Source organism: Protopterus annectens, chromosome 14.part0 (assembly GCF_019279795.1).
Source record: "Protopterus annectens isolate FY-2018-M chromosome 14.part0, PAN1.0, whole genome shotgun sequence".
NCBI classification, from domain to species: domain Eukaryota; kingdom Metazoa; phylum Chordata; order Ceratodontiformes; family Protopteridae; genus Protopterus; species Protopterus annectens.
In genome coordinates, this window is record NC_056748.1 from 506,001,098 (window position 1) to 506,013,855 (window position 12,758).

The 12,758-nt window shown below is 38.8% G+C and overlaps 1 long non-coding RNA gene across 1 annotated transcript in view; it reads left to right on the top strand.

Annotated features, from left to right (window-relative positions):
* The window catches only part of LOC122789072, a 465,914-nt gene that overhangs the window by 404,557 nt on the left and 48,599 nt on the right, over positions 1-12,758 (top strand). The window contains exon 2 of the long non-coding RNA XR_006362766.1: positions 10,623-10,699. This is a non-coding gene — a long non-coding RNA (uncharacterized LOC122789072). The remainder of the gene's footprint in view (positions 1-10,622; positions 10,700-12,758) is intronic.

Below are 12,758 nucleotides of genomic sequence, written 5' to 3' on the forward strand. Positions count from 1 at the left end.
TGAGGGGTAAAACAGTGCATACTACCTACTTGGACCTGTCTAAGGCATTTGACATAACACCCCACTTGAGAATAATTGACAATCTCAATGAACTAGACATAAATCTCTACATAACTTGCTGGATTGCCAGCTGGCTCACAGACAGGACCCAAGAAGTCAGGAGTTGCGACTCCCCCTCTACTAAGGGACTGGTCGCAAGTGGGATACAGCAAGGCTCCATGCTGAGACCACTCCTAATTGGCCTCTACTTCTCAGTGTTGAAGGCTAATGTCAAGGCACTTTAGCTGACCAAGTTTGCAGATGACTGCAGACTGGGAGCTATCGTAGATTCCTCCAGTGACAAAAACATCTTACCATAGGGTCTAACACAGACAAATAACTGATGTTAAAGTCATACATTAAAACTCAATGCCAGGAAAAGCATTATAGTGCCTTTCTGGAAAACTGCTGCCCAGGTTAATTATTCCATCAATAAGTCACCCCTAAGAGTTGACCTGGTAGTCAGGAATATTGGAACATATGAAGACAGTAATCTAGTCTTTGATCAACACGTTGCCTAGGTAGTAAGAAAATCATTCTATGTCTCTCAGCTTGTAAGTTAGAGAATGGCATCCAGGTACAAGGAAGTTGTAGTACTAATTTATTTGGCACTTATCAGACCTATCATAGAGTATAATACCCCCTTCGGCACGTACCTGACCAGACATATGCAACAGGTGGAATGCCCACAAATGTTCCTTTCCAGGAGAATCCAGAGCATAAACACATTTCCTATATGGATTGCCTTAAAGCCCTATCAAGACACTAAGTCTCCTACAGGTTACTGAGAGACAGTCTAGGCTTGGCATAAATGGCATCCTCAGATCCACCTGTGATGTGCCTTTTGCACTTCCAGAAAATGAACAGCATCAGAGCCACTAGATCCAATGATTTAAATGTTGCTTGTGACTTAAATAAGATATGTTGGTGAGACAGATACGTCTCTCAGAGGATCCCTATCCATGTGAACCAGAGTCCATCCCTAACACTATTTAAGTGCAGCCTTGACCAATGGATAGGAAACTGAAAATTCACCCCAGATTGACACCTCCATGTCTCTGACAGACAGAGGCACACAGTAATGCCCAAACCGATATACCCCCATATCCCTTAGAAACTTCCAAACAAATCCTCTCCTAATAAATGCCCATGAAACATAGGGACCCAGTTGGGTTGGGTTTCATGACTAGGCTTATAAATGCCTTGGTGGTCAACAGTCTAGTATGCAGCTATGAAACTTGACCACTGTAACCGGATGAGTTATTAGTGTTGGGACAGAGACAAGAAGAACATGTTAAAAAAATGTACAGCAGTTAAATGACTGAACAAGCAAAATCATAAATAAAATAAGAGCAGGTCTAAAAGTGACAAGTCTTAAATGCATGCTGTATCCTAACATCAGACATAGTGAAAGCAGACTCAATGAAACTGAGATGCAAATCCCAAAAACAGAAGGCAAACGGGCACTAATAAGAGTTTTCGGAATAATGCATTATCTTGTAAAGGTTGCACCTTATACCTCTGAGACACCTAAGCCATTTGCAATGCTGCTAAATTAACACCCGATTGCAACAAAGAACAGAAAAGAACTTTTCAGATACTCAGGAGAATAGTAGGTACACACTACAGTGAAGTACTGCATTATAAATTCACGTCAGTCAGAATGGCTCAGGAGATGCAATTTTACTGAAAAAAAAAAAGTTATCATTTATGGGTCAACATTTCAGATGTGCAAAACTGAGACATTTAAACAGAGAAACGAGTTGTTAGCAATGGTGTAAGGATATAAGCCATTTCACAGATATTTACTGCAGCAGTCTCTGTTAGATGTACAGTTCCTACCTCCCTGGACAACATTCGAACAAGTCCATATTCATTTGCAAACTTGTGTTATTGGTGGTACCAGTGGAAGTATTGCTTTTGTATTAGTGCTGTTATTGCATCTGCTGGCTTTTCTAGCTCTCTGTAGTATCAAGCTTTTCACTTTCAACACTACCAATCACAGCTGGTACAAAGTTTCCTTTATTATTACTTTTAAGAATTTGATACATTTTTTCATTATGTTTACCTACTAAGCTTTTGAGGTCATAAAACCCTTTTCAGGAATCATCTGGTAGCACAAGAAAGTTAAGCTACTTCCTAGGGAGACACACCATACCTGGTATCAGGTAGGATTCAAACCTTGGTCTCTACAGTGATGCACAAACATGCTAAACCCAGTGCTAAGCTGATACAGTCAACATTCTTCATCTGTCTATAAAACTAAATTAATAAAACTGTATACTGCTTAACAAATGCAATTCTGTGCGAAATCCAAATACAAACATGCATTTTCTAATTGCTTTCCTTCATTTTCTGATACACACTTCATCCATCTCAGCGTCACAGGGGACCGGGATCCAGTCTTATAAGCAAATGGGGCTCAGAGGCATGAAAGTAATTCTTGACACAGACATTTTGCACATATATATTGGTGAATGATGGACTTGCCACATATAATCCCCTAGATACTGTACAAAAATTCTATTGGTAATTGCCAAGATGACAAAATTAACTTGACATTCTGCAAAGACACCAACTGGCAATTGAAATGATCACTGGTTTAACCTATTGGCATTTCTTCAGGATATGAGAGTAATCTGGCGTCTTGTGTTCCAGTACAAATGCACAGAAACATAAGGAAGATATGCAGAATCTACTGAGAATCCTTGCATGCCAAAAACCAAATCAGAAGTGTTTTGGGGCAACAACACTAACCACTATGCTACCATGTCACTTGTGTATTTCTATGTCTTTTGGTTAGCTTATGTAGTTCTTGCAGAGAAAATGCTCTCTGGTAGTTAGTTATGCATAACAAGTAATATTTGGTGAGTTTTGCTTTCTGTCATGACCAGACTATGACAGCCTTAAGCACAGTCAAATTTTTTTAATAGGTAACATTCTCTCTCTTACATAACTATAGGGCACTATGGTAAAGAAAAATTATATTATGTAAAGAGAAGGCAGTTTTTTACAGGTCTATCATCAGTAGTAAAGCCTCATAAGACATACTTAATCTGCATGCTTCTGAACATGTTCTACTAGTGTTTTGCACCTGCTGAAGGCTGTAGTTTATTAGAGGTGTGCTGATGGAGACTACCTCATTAAGAAGGGCTCAAGGCTGTAGTTTATTAGTGGTGTGCTGATGGAAACTATCTCATTAAGAAGGGCTCAAGGCTGTAGTTTATTAGTGGTGTGCTGATGGAGACTACCTCATTAAGAAGGGCTCAAGGCTGTAGTTTATTAGTGGTGTGCTGATGGAGACTACCTCATTAAGAAGGGCTCAAGGCTGCAGTTTATTAGTGGTGTGCTGATGGAGACTACCTCATTAAGAAGGGCTCAAGGCTGTAGTTTATTAGTGGTGTGCTGATGGATACTACCTCATTAAGAAGGGCTCAATGCTGTAGTTTATTAGTGGTGTGCTGATGTAGATTACCTCATTAAGAAGGGCTGAAGGCTGTAGTTTATTAGTGTTGTGCTGATGGAGACGACCTTATTAAGAAGGGCTCAAGGCTGTAGTTTATTAGTGGTGTGCTGATGGAGACTACCTCATTAAGAAGGGCTCAAGGCTGTAGTTTATTAGTGGTGTGCTGATGGAGACTACCTCATTAAGAAGGGCTCAAGGATGTAGTTTATTAGTAGTGTGCTGATGGAGACTACCTCATTAAGAAGGGCTCAAGGATGTAGTTTATTAGTAGTGTGCTGATGGAGACTACCTCATTAAGAAGGGCTCAAGGATGTAGTTTATTAGTGGTGTGCTGATGGAGACTACCTCATTAAGAAGGGCTCAAGGCTGTAGTTTATTAGTGGTGTGCTGATGGACATTACCTCTTTAAGAAGGGCTCAAGGATGTAGTTTATTAGTGGTGTGCTGATGGACACTACCTCATTAAGAAGGGCTCAAGGATGTAGTTTATTAGTGGTGTGCTAGACACTACCTCATTAAGAAGGGCTCAAGGCTGTAGTTTATTAGTGGTGTGCTGATGGACACTACCTCATTAAGAAGGGCTCAAGGCTGTAGTTTATTAGTGGTGTGCTGATGGAGACTACCTCATTAAGAAGGGCTCAAGGCTGTAGTTTATTAGTGGTGTGCTGATGGACACTACCTCATTAAGAAGGGCTCAAGGCTGTAGTTTATTAGTGGTGTGCTGATGGAGACTACCTCATTAAGAAGGACTCAAGGCTGTAGTTTATTAGTGGTGTGCTGATGGAGACTACCTCATTAAGAAGGGCTCAAGGATGTAGTTTATTAGTGGTGTGCTGATGGAGACTACCTCATTAAGAAGGGCTCAAGGCTGTAGTTTATTAGTGGTGTGCTGATGGACACTACCTCATTAAGAAGGGCTCAAGGATGTAGTTTATTAGTGGTGTGCTGATGGACACTACCTCATTAAGAAGGGCTCAAGGATGTAGTTTATTAGTGGTGTGCTGATGGAGACTACCTCAATAAGAAGGGCTCAAGGCTGTGGTTTATTAGTGGTGTGCTGATGGACACTACCTCATTAAGAAGGGCTCAAGGCTGTAGTTTATTAGTGGTGTGCTGATGGACACTACCTCATTAAGAAGGGCTCAAGGCTGTAGTTTATTAGTGGTGTGCTGATGGACACTATCTCATTAAGAAGGGCTCAAGGCTGTAGTTTATTAGTGGTGTGCTGATGGAGACTACCTCATTAAGAAGGGCTCAAGGCTGTAGTTTATTAGTGGTGTGCTGATGGAGACTACCTCATTAAGAAGGGCTCAAGGATGTAGTTTATTAGTGGTGTGCTGATGGAGACTACCTCATTAAGAAGGGCTCAAGGCTGTAGTTTATTAGTGGTGTGCTGATGGAGACTACCTCATTAAGAAGGGCTCAAGGCTGCAGTTTATTAGTGGTGTGCTGATGGAGACTACCTCATTAAGAAGGGCTCAAGGCTGTAGTTTATTAGTGGTGTGCTGATGGAGACTACCTCATTAAGAAGGGCTCAAGGCTGTAGTTTATTAGTGGTGTGCTGATGGATACTACCTCAGTAAGAAGGGCTCAAGGCTGTAGTTTATTAGTGGTGTGCTGATGGAGAGTACCTCATTAAGAAGGGCTGAAGGCTGTAGTTTATTAGTGTTGTGCTGATGGAGACAACCTCATTAAGAAGGGCTCAAGGCTGTAGTTTATTAGTGGTGTGCTGATGGAGACTACCTCATTAAGAAGGGCTCAAGGATGTAGTTTATTAGTGGTGTGCTGATGGAGACTACCTCATTAAGAAGGGCTCAATGATGTAGTTTATTAGTGGTGTGCTGATGGAGACTACCTCATTAAGAAGGGCTGTAGGCTGTAGTTTATTAGTGTTGTGCTGATGGAGATGACCTCATTAAGAAGGGCTCAAGGCTGTAGTTTATTAGTGGTGTGCTGATGGAGACTACCTCATTAAGAAGGGCTCAAGGATGTAGTTTATTAGTGGTGTGCTGATGGAGACTACCTCATTAAGAAGGGCTCAAGGATGTAGTTTATTAGTGGTGTGCTAGACACTACCTCATTAAGAAGGGCTCAAGGCTGTAGTTTATTAGTGGTGTGCTGATGGACACTACCTCATTAAGAAGGGCTCAAGGCTGTAGTTTATTAGTGGTGTGCTGATGGAGACTACCTCATTAAGAAGGGCTCAAGGATGTAGTTTATTAGTGGTGTGCTGATGGACACTACCTCATTAAGAAGGGCTCAAGGCTGTAGTTTATTAGTGGTGTGCTGATGGAGACTACCTCATTAAGAAGGACTCAAGGCTGTAGTTTATTAGTGGTGTGCTGATGGAGACTACCTCATTAAGAAGGACTCAAGGCTGCAGTTTATTAGTGTTGTGCTGATGGAGGCGACCTCATTAAGAAGGGCTCAAGGATGTAGTTTATTAGTGGTGTGTTGATGGAGACTACCTCATTAAGAAGGGCTCAAGGCTGTAGTTTATTAGTGGTGTGCTGATGGATACTACCTCATTAAGAAGGGCTCAAGGCTGTAGTTTATTAGTGGTGTGCTGATGGACACTACCTCATTAAGAAGGGCTCAAGGCTGTAGTTTATTAGTGGTGTGCTGATGGACACTACCTCAATAAGAAGGGCTCAAGGCTGTAGTTTTTTAGTGGTGTGCTGATGGACACTACCTCATTAAGAAGGGCGCAAGGCTGTAGTTTGTTAGCGGTGTGCTGATGGAGACTACCTCATTAAGAAGGGCTCAAGGCTATAGTTTATTACTGGTGTGCTGATGGAGACTACCTCATTAACAAGGGCTCAAGGCTGTAGTTTATTAGTGGTGTGCTGATGGACACTACCTCATTAAGAAGGGCTGAAGGCTGTAGTTTATTAGTGGTGTGCTGATGGAGACTACCTCATTAAGGAGGGCTCAAGGCTGTAGTTTATTAGTGGTGTGCTGATGGAGACTACCTCATTAAGTAGGGCGCAAGGAACGCTTCTGATTTCATGCTTTTTACTTGAGTTTCATGTATTATTTCTTCTGCACTACTGAAGTGTAAGGTTATGCAATTTTCTGTGTAGATCTAAGAGGGAGTCTTATTAATGAATAAATGAGTCAAGTATTACAAGAGTCATGCTTTGCTGTAGGGAGCTATAACAGCAGATCCTTACCAGCATACTTCTCAACTGTCCAGATGTTTGCCTCATATTTTTGGCGGGTTTCTCATAACATTTGTGGTTTTCTAGCAAATCACTAAAAAATGAAGTAACTAAATAATGACAGCCATTCGAGTTTCAGACTTCAAATCCTTCGAAAATGCATGTTAACATAAAACCTGTTATTATAGCAACTTTCTAAGTTTGTAAGAAGAATATTTAAAATATGTCTCTACTTCTGGATCTTTGTCCCTCCATTATTTTAGGCTTTGTCCAGATTTCTTGCACTGAGAGGTTGAGATGTATGCTTACCAGACAAAAACTTTTATAAAATGACTGCTGTAAAGTGCTATGGCATAGTATATGTCAGCAGCAAGTATTGTACCAACTATCAAAAAACAAGGTTTCATGTCTAACCAAGGAGGAACACAAGGAAATATAAGAAATTACTAGTTTCTGCATGTAGTCCATCAAATGTTGCAGTTTTCGTGCACTGTGCAAATTCTGTTGTTCTTATCTGCAGTAAAATAAATGTGAGACTGCTTCCTGTAAATGTGTCCCCTCAGTTTATTTTATTAACTTAGAAATGAGCCTAGAAACACAAGAAACCAAAAGCTTTTTTTTGTTGGACTGGATACAAAAAAAAAATAATTTTTTTTCCTCTCAGAAGAGTATAGTTCTCTTTTCTACAACACTGGCTCAGACAGCGTCTGTACTGACAGTAACTAACAGCATTTGCATGATATAGTGAATATGAGAAAGAAAAGGACAATAAAAAGAAACAAAATGGGGAATATGGTGGAGCAGGTGAAAAGAAGGCTAAACCAAATGTTTTCAAGAAGGATAACATGTTGCAAGAGATTGATCCCAGAAGATTATGAATGGGTTTGAAAACTGTTCTTAGAATACAGTCTTACTGCCTTTAATTAAGAAACTTTACATGTCAATATATCTGGAAGCCTTGATGGTGCAGCGGTAGCATTATTGCCTCACAGCAAGAGGTTCTCCTGTTCGACTGTCGGCTGGAGCGCCTTCTGTGTGGAGTCGGCATGTCCTCCCCATGTGTAAAATGGGCACCTTGGCACCCATAAAAAAATCTACTGCCAATCATTAGTGGACCGGAGTTCCGCTGTAGCAACCCCTAACTGGGAAAAGCCGAAAGAAAAACAACAGCAACATGTCAGTATATCTGGAAAGCATAAGTCCTAGCCCTGTAACTTTACAGCTCATTAATGATTTTAGAAATATCACCATTCAAACTAAGCCTTAAATATCTACGAGACTAGATTTGTACTCAGAAGGAAGTATGCTCAAAAAAACTAACCCTAAAGAAATGCATGTGTTGTTCTGCAAAGAAATGCATGTGTTGTTCTGCAAAGAAGGACTGATCGATTCTCACAACATTCTTTCAGAAAATAATCGTGATGAGATCAATATGCTTCAGTTATAAGGAAATAACACAGATAGAAGAAAAGCTGCATTTACACTGAAGCAAAGGTCTCCCACACTCCCTATATGGGGGCTTCAGTCTTTGCACCAAGTTTATAAAATAATCTTTCAAAGGTACTGTACCACAAGTAATGGAGAATTTCTCCTGCAGCAACCTTATTTGAAATTAATTTATTTTCACTCTTTGCAACAGCTGCAAAAGCATATGCTCACACAACGTATAACACTGATTTAAAGGAGGTAGTGAAAAGTGAAGGAGGTAAAAAAAATGAATATAAGAAATGGCCTGCAGTAATAGAATATGGAGAAATAGATGGACTTGTTGGTGCAGGCAGCTAACTGCTTACACCTGTTTCTAAACATTATTAGTAACAGTAATCCATATATGTTCTAGAGATAGCATTATGAGACAGTTGGACTATTTTGTGTAACTCACTAGCATTACACTTATTATATATATATATATATATATATATATATATATATATATATATATATATATATATATATAGGACTAGAAGCAAACAACATACTTGTGAAGATGATAATCTCAATAAAAACACCCATACATGGTGCAGTGATCCAGATGTCTTAGTGTCTCCTCATCTGGCATACTTTCAGCTTCAGCACACTAAGACACTCGCTGCCGTAACACGGCATATCCATTAGTGGTGCTACACAGCATTGCTTGTTAGTCAGTATGCTGTCACATGAATTGCCTGCACTGTTAATCAAATGATCAAGCATCCAGAAAACAAGAAAGAGGTCATAAGAATCAAAGAGTGTGACAAGTCATACTTAGAGGGCAAATATTTATAAGTTCATGATTTCTAGCTGCCACACATGTTATTGTTTTCTCCATATGAGAGATGAACAAGAAAAACATTATGATGCAAGACAAAATACAGCAGAAGTTTTACTTACTTAAAGTAAGTGTAAACAGCATATCTGGTCTCATCCCCTTTTAAATCTAACCTGGGAAAACTGATACAAATGAAATTCATTAGCATGAAGAGCTTCCAAATTGTGCATAAGGGATTGTTCATGGCTCTTAGGCATTAACCACAGAGTTATCTTATTAGCACTTTATCAAGTCATGTTGGCTACCTGGTTACATCACAGCAATATATGAGATTAATCTCTGACTGCCATTTATATCTATATCTATCTATACCTAAATATATATATATATATATATATATATATATATATATATATATATATATATATATATTAGTATAAAAGTAAAATAAAATGAGAGACTGTCTTCACAGCTGCATACAATGGATTCACAAATCTCTGGGAAATGCATCTCTAAACCACATTTCAAGTACACATATACTTATGACACGTGCTCAATATATTGATATTTATGTGTACATGAAGTAAAAAGTAAAGCTAAAAGGGAGTATTTTTGCAAGGGACTAAGACCCTGTGCACCCTCAGCCCCTACTTTATTATTCTTAGTCTGACACTGTTCTACCTTGGGGAAAGAGTGATCAGCAATAGATCAGGTCTTGTACTTTTTCTCCAGAAGTCAGTGATCCAGGACATCATCAAAACACTGTACAAACAACACAATGGTCATACATGGAGTGACCAATGGATAATAAAACCCTGTACAAACAAACAATGATCATACATGAAGTGACCAATGGATAATAAAACCCTGTACAAACAAACACAATGGTCATACATGGAGTGACCAATGTATAATAAAACCCTGTACAAACAAACACAATGGTCATATATGGAATAACCAATGGATAATAAAACCCTGTACAAACAAAATGGTCATACATGGAGTGACCAATGGATAATAAAACCCTGTACAAACAAACAATGGTCATATATGGAGTGACCAATGGATAATAAAACAGTGTACAAACACAATATTCACACATGGAGTGACTGCTGGCACACAAAACATTGCACAGATAAACAGCATATTCATACATGGAATAACCAGTGGCACAAAAAGCATTGTACAAACACAGTTTTCACAGATGGAATGAAGGGTGCCACACAAAACACTACGAAACAATGTTCATACAAAGAGTGAGCAGTGGCACAGAAAACACTGTACAAACACATTGTTCATACATGGAGGGAGCAGTAACTCATGATCTGTTATAACCTTGAGTTGTTAAGCTTTAGTAACTGCAATATTATTTTCATAGTGTGAAACAGCAAGTAGCCTAAATAAAAATATAAAGAAAGCATTTACAGCTAACTGTGCAAACAGTGACAGGAATGTAACCATTTTCAAGCTGTCATACATAAAACAATGTCTGAAGCAAAAACAAGAATGCACTGATAAGGACTCCAGTCTTACTCTATGCATCAGATTCCACCTGTGTTGTAGCTTTGAACATCAACTATACCCTTGAAGTATATGTGGATTTTTTGGGGATTGTACATTACTTCTCCACAAGAAAACTGCTAAATTACATTATTAGATGAAAGAGATGACCAAAGGTAAAATGTTTTTTTTTCTGATTTTGTCTTCAGCCAGCAACCCTCAGTAACGGGAAAAACACCTTTATATACAGTAATCTACTTGGAAATTGTTCCAGTTTGGGGTAAAGGTAAGATGCCATTAATATTTCATGTCATCCCGACTTCTTCTGACAATAGCATTTTGTAGGTGACCGATTATTCAATGAAAATTTGTTATCTCCATGAAAGTGTCCATTTATAGTACATACTCTCTCCAAGCAGAAAAGGCAGTTTACTACAGAAATCTCTCTTTTTTTTCTTTTAAAAAAGCAGGGTATAAACTGTAGCAAATGTTTGCTACATATTTAGCAAGCAGTTTGCTTCAGTTTAAAACAATTTATGTATTTATTTTTAACTGAAACATGAGTTCTACAGTTTGAAGAAGAAATCGTGTTTTTTTTTTTTTTTTTTTAAATACAAAATGTGGAATGAAGGCTGTGGGCAGGGCACATAAACAGGACCTAAATGACTGGGATGGGGGGGGCATGCCAGTAGACATAATGTTTGCTTTCCATTTTTTTTCCTCTTCAATGCAACAGCTCATTGGTGAGGTGTGGCTCTAACTGTAAAAAACTGATCGCTACAATATAGCGATAGGATAAGTACAGTGAAGTGGGGTTTTTTTTTGGCACTGGTCAAGCCAGCTACACTGCTGCTGATATCCATTGCATATCCCACCTTCCCTAGCTAAAATTAGCATGCCCCAGGGATGTAGCATTAAAAAGTGGCGGCTGCCTAAATGATGGCACCTCTCAGATAACTCTTGCCTTTGTAATACTCAAACAGATGCCAACTCACTGAAAGGAGGCTGATAATTGGCAAGAAGCAGGGGTGAAAATTACAAAAAAATATATAACAAGACCATGGTCACACAACAATAGCAAAGACAGACAAAAAGTCTATGCAAATTGAATTACTGCTGGCATGCAAATAGAAATTGCACTAGCAATGATTTCTACTGGGCATATTAATTTGGGAGTCCAGCAACATAACTGGGGAATCCAGCATCAGGAAAATGAACTTGAGAAGCTGAAACCTTGTTCAGTTTACACTTGATCAACAGTAGGGAAACCATGACCCCCCCCCCTCTGATAGACATACCAGAAACACAAAACTGTATTCCTTAAAAAAATAACCATTTATTTGGACAGGCTAGATCTTCTGGTAGCTCATCTATGATTTTAGCTAAGCATAGTGCCAGTTTTGCTTTCCTCAACCTAGTTAGAAGCAAATACTTAGCAAAATTCTGCACCATACAATGTCAGGAAAAACAAAATATTTTAGCCTTTTGGGGAAGTACTTGGGTGAGGGGTACTCCAGGAATACCAGTTTCTTTATTTTTATTTTTCCTGTACTGAAAATAATCCAGCAAAGGCCTTTTGGGGAAGTACTTGGGTGAAGAGTACTCCAGTAATACCACTTTCTTTATTTTTATTTTTTCCATTACTGAAAATAATCCAGCAAAGGTAATACCAAATAACTTTCTGTTTGTGTATCTGCTGTGAATTCTTACCTGAGAAGCTGTTATAATTATTAATAATACCTGGTATACTTCAATAGTAGATGACTTACAGACAGGCTGTTTCTGTTAGTGAGTGCGACATCGTCATCAGATTAAAGTGCCATCCATCTTAAATTAAGGGATTTCATTCCCTCTCATTCACATACCTACAAACCCTGTTCTTATCCCTTATCTGGAAGCAGCAAAGACTGATGATACACATTTAAGTTTGTAGCATGTTCAGTATACCTCAGATCTTCAAATAGCTCAGGTGTATTTTTTTTTTTTTAAATAAATGGTGATATCGTCAGGGTGCAATACTTTCCTGTGCCTTATTATCAGAGGTCTTAGTGTTCTCTAACTCTGGATATGTAAAGCCAAGTGCTATCAGCTGTAAAACTCCTTTAAGCCCACTGAAAGTACCGTGTTCATTTGCTTTCCTACACACTTCACTTGCTACAGCACCAGGCCAAGTTTTCAAAGGAATATTCCTTCTTTGATCTTTTGAAGTAACTAGGTAGTAGAAATATTGCAGGTCTGTCTGTTAATTAAGTTGATGCAGTTCAGGAAATGCATACTATTTGAGGGTTTGTGATATTTTTGTATCTGCCTTGTCAGAGTAAATAAAAAAATTCAGACCAGTTTAG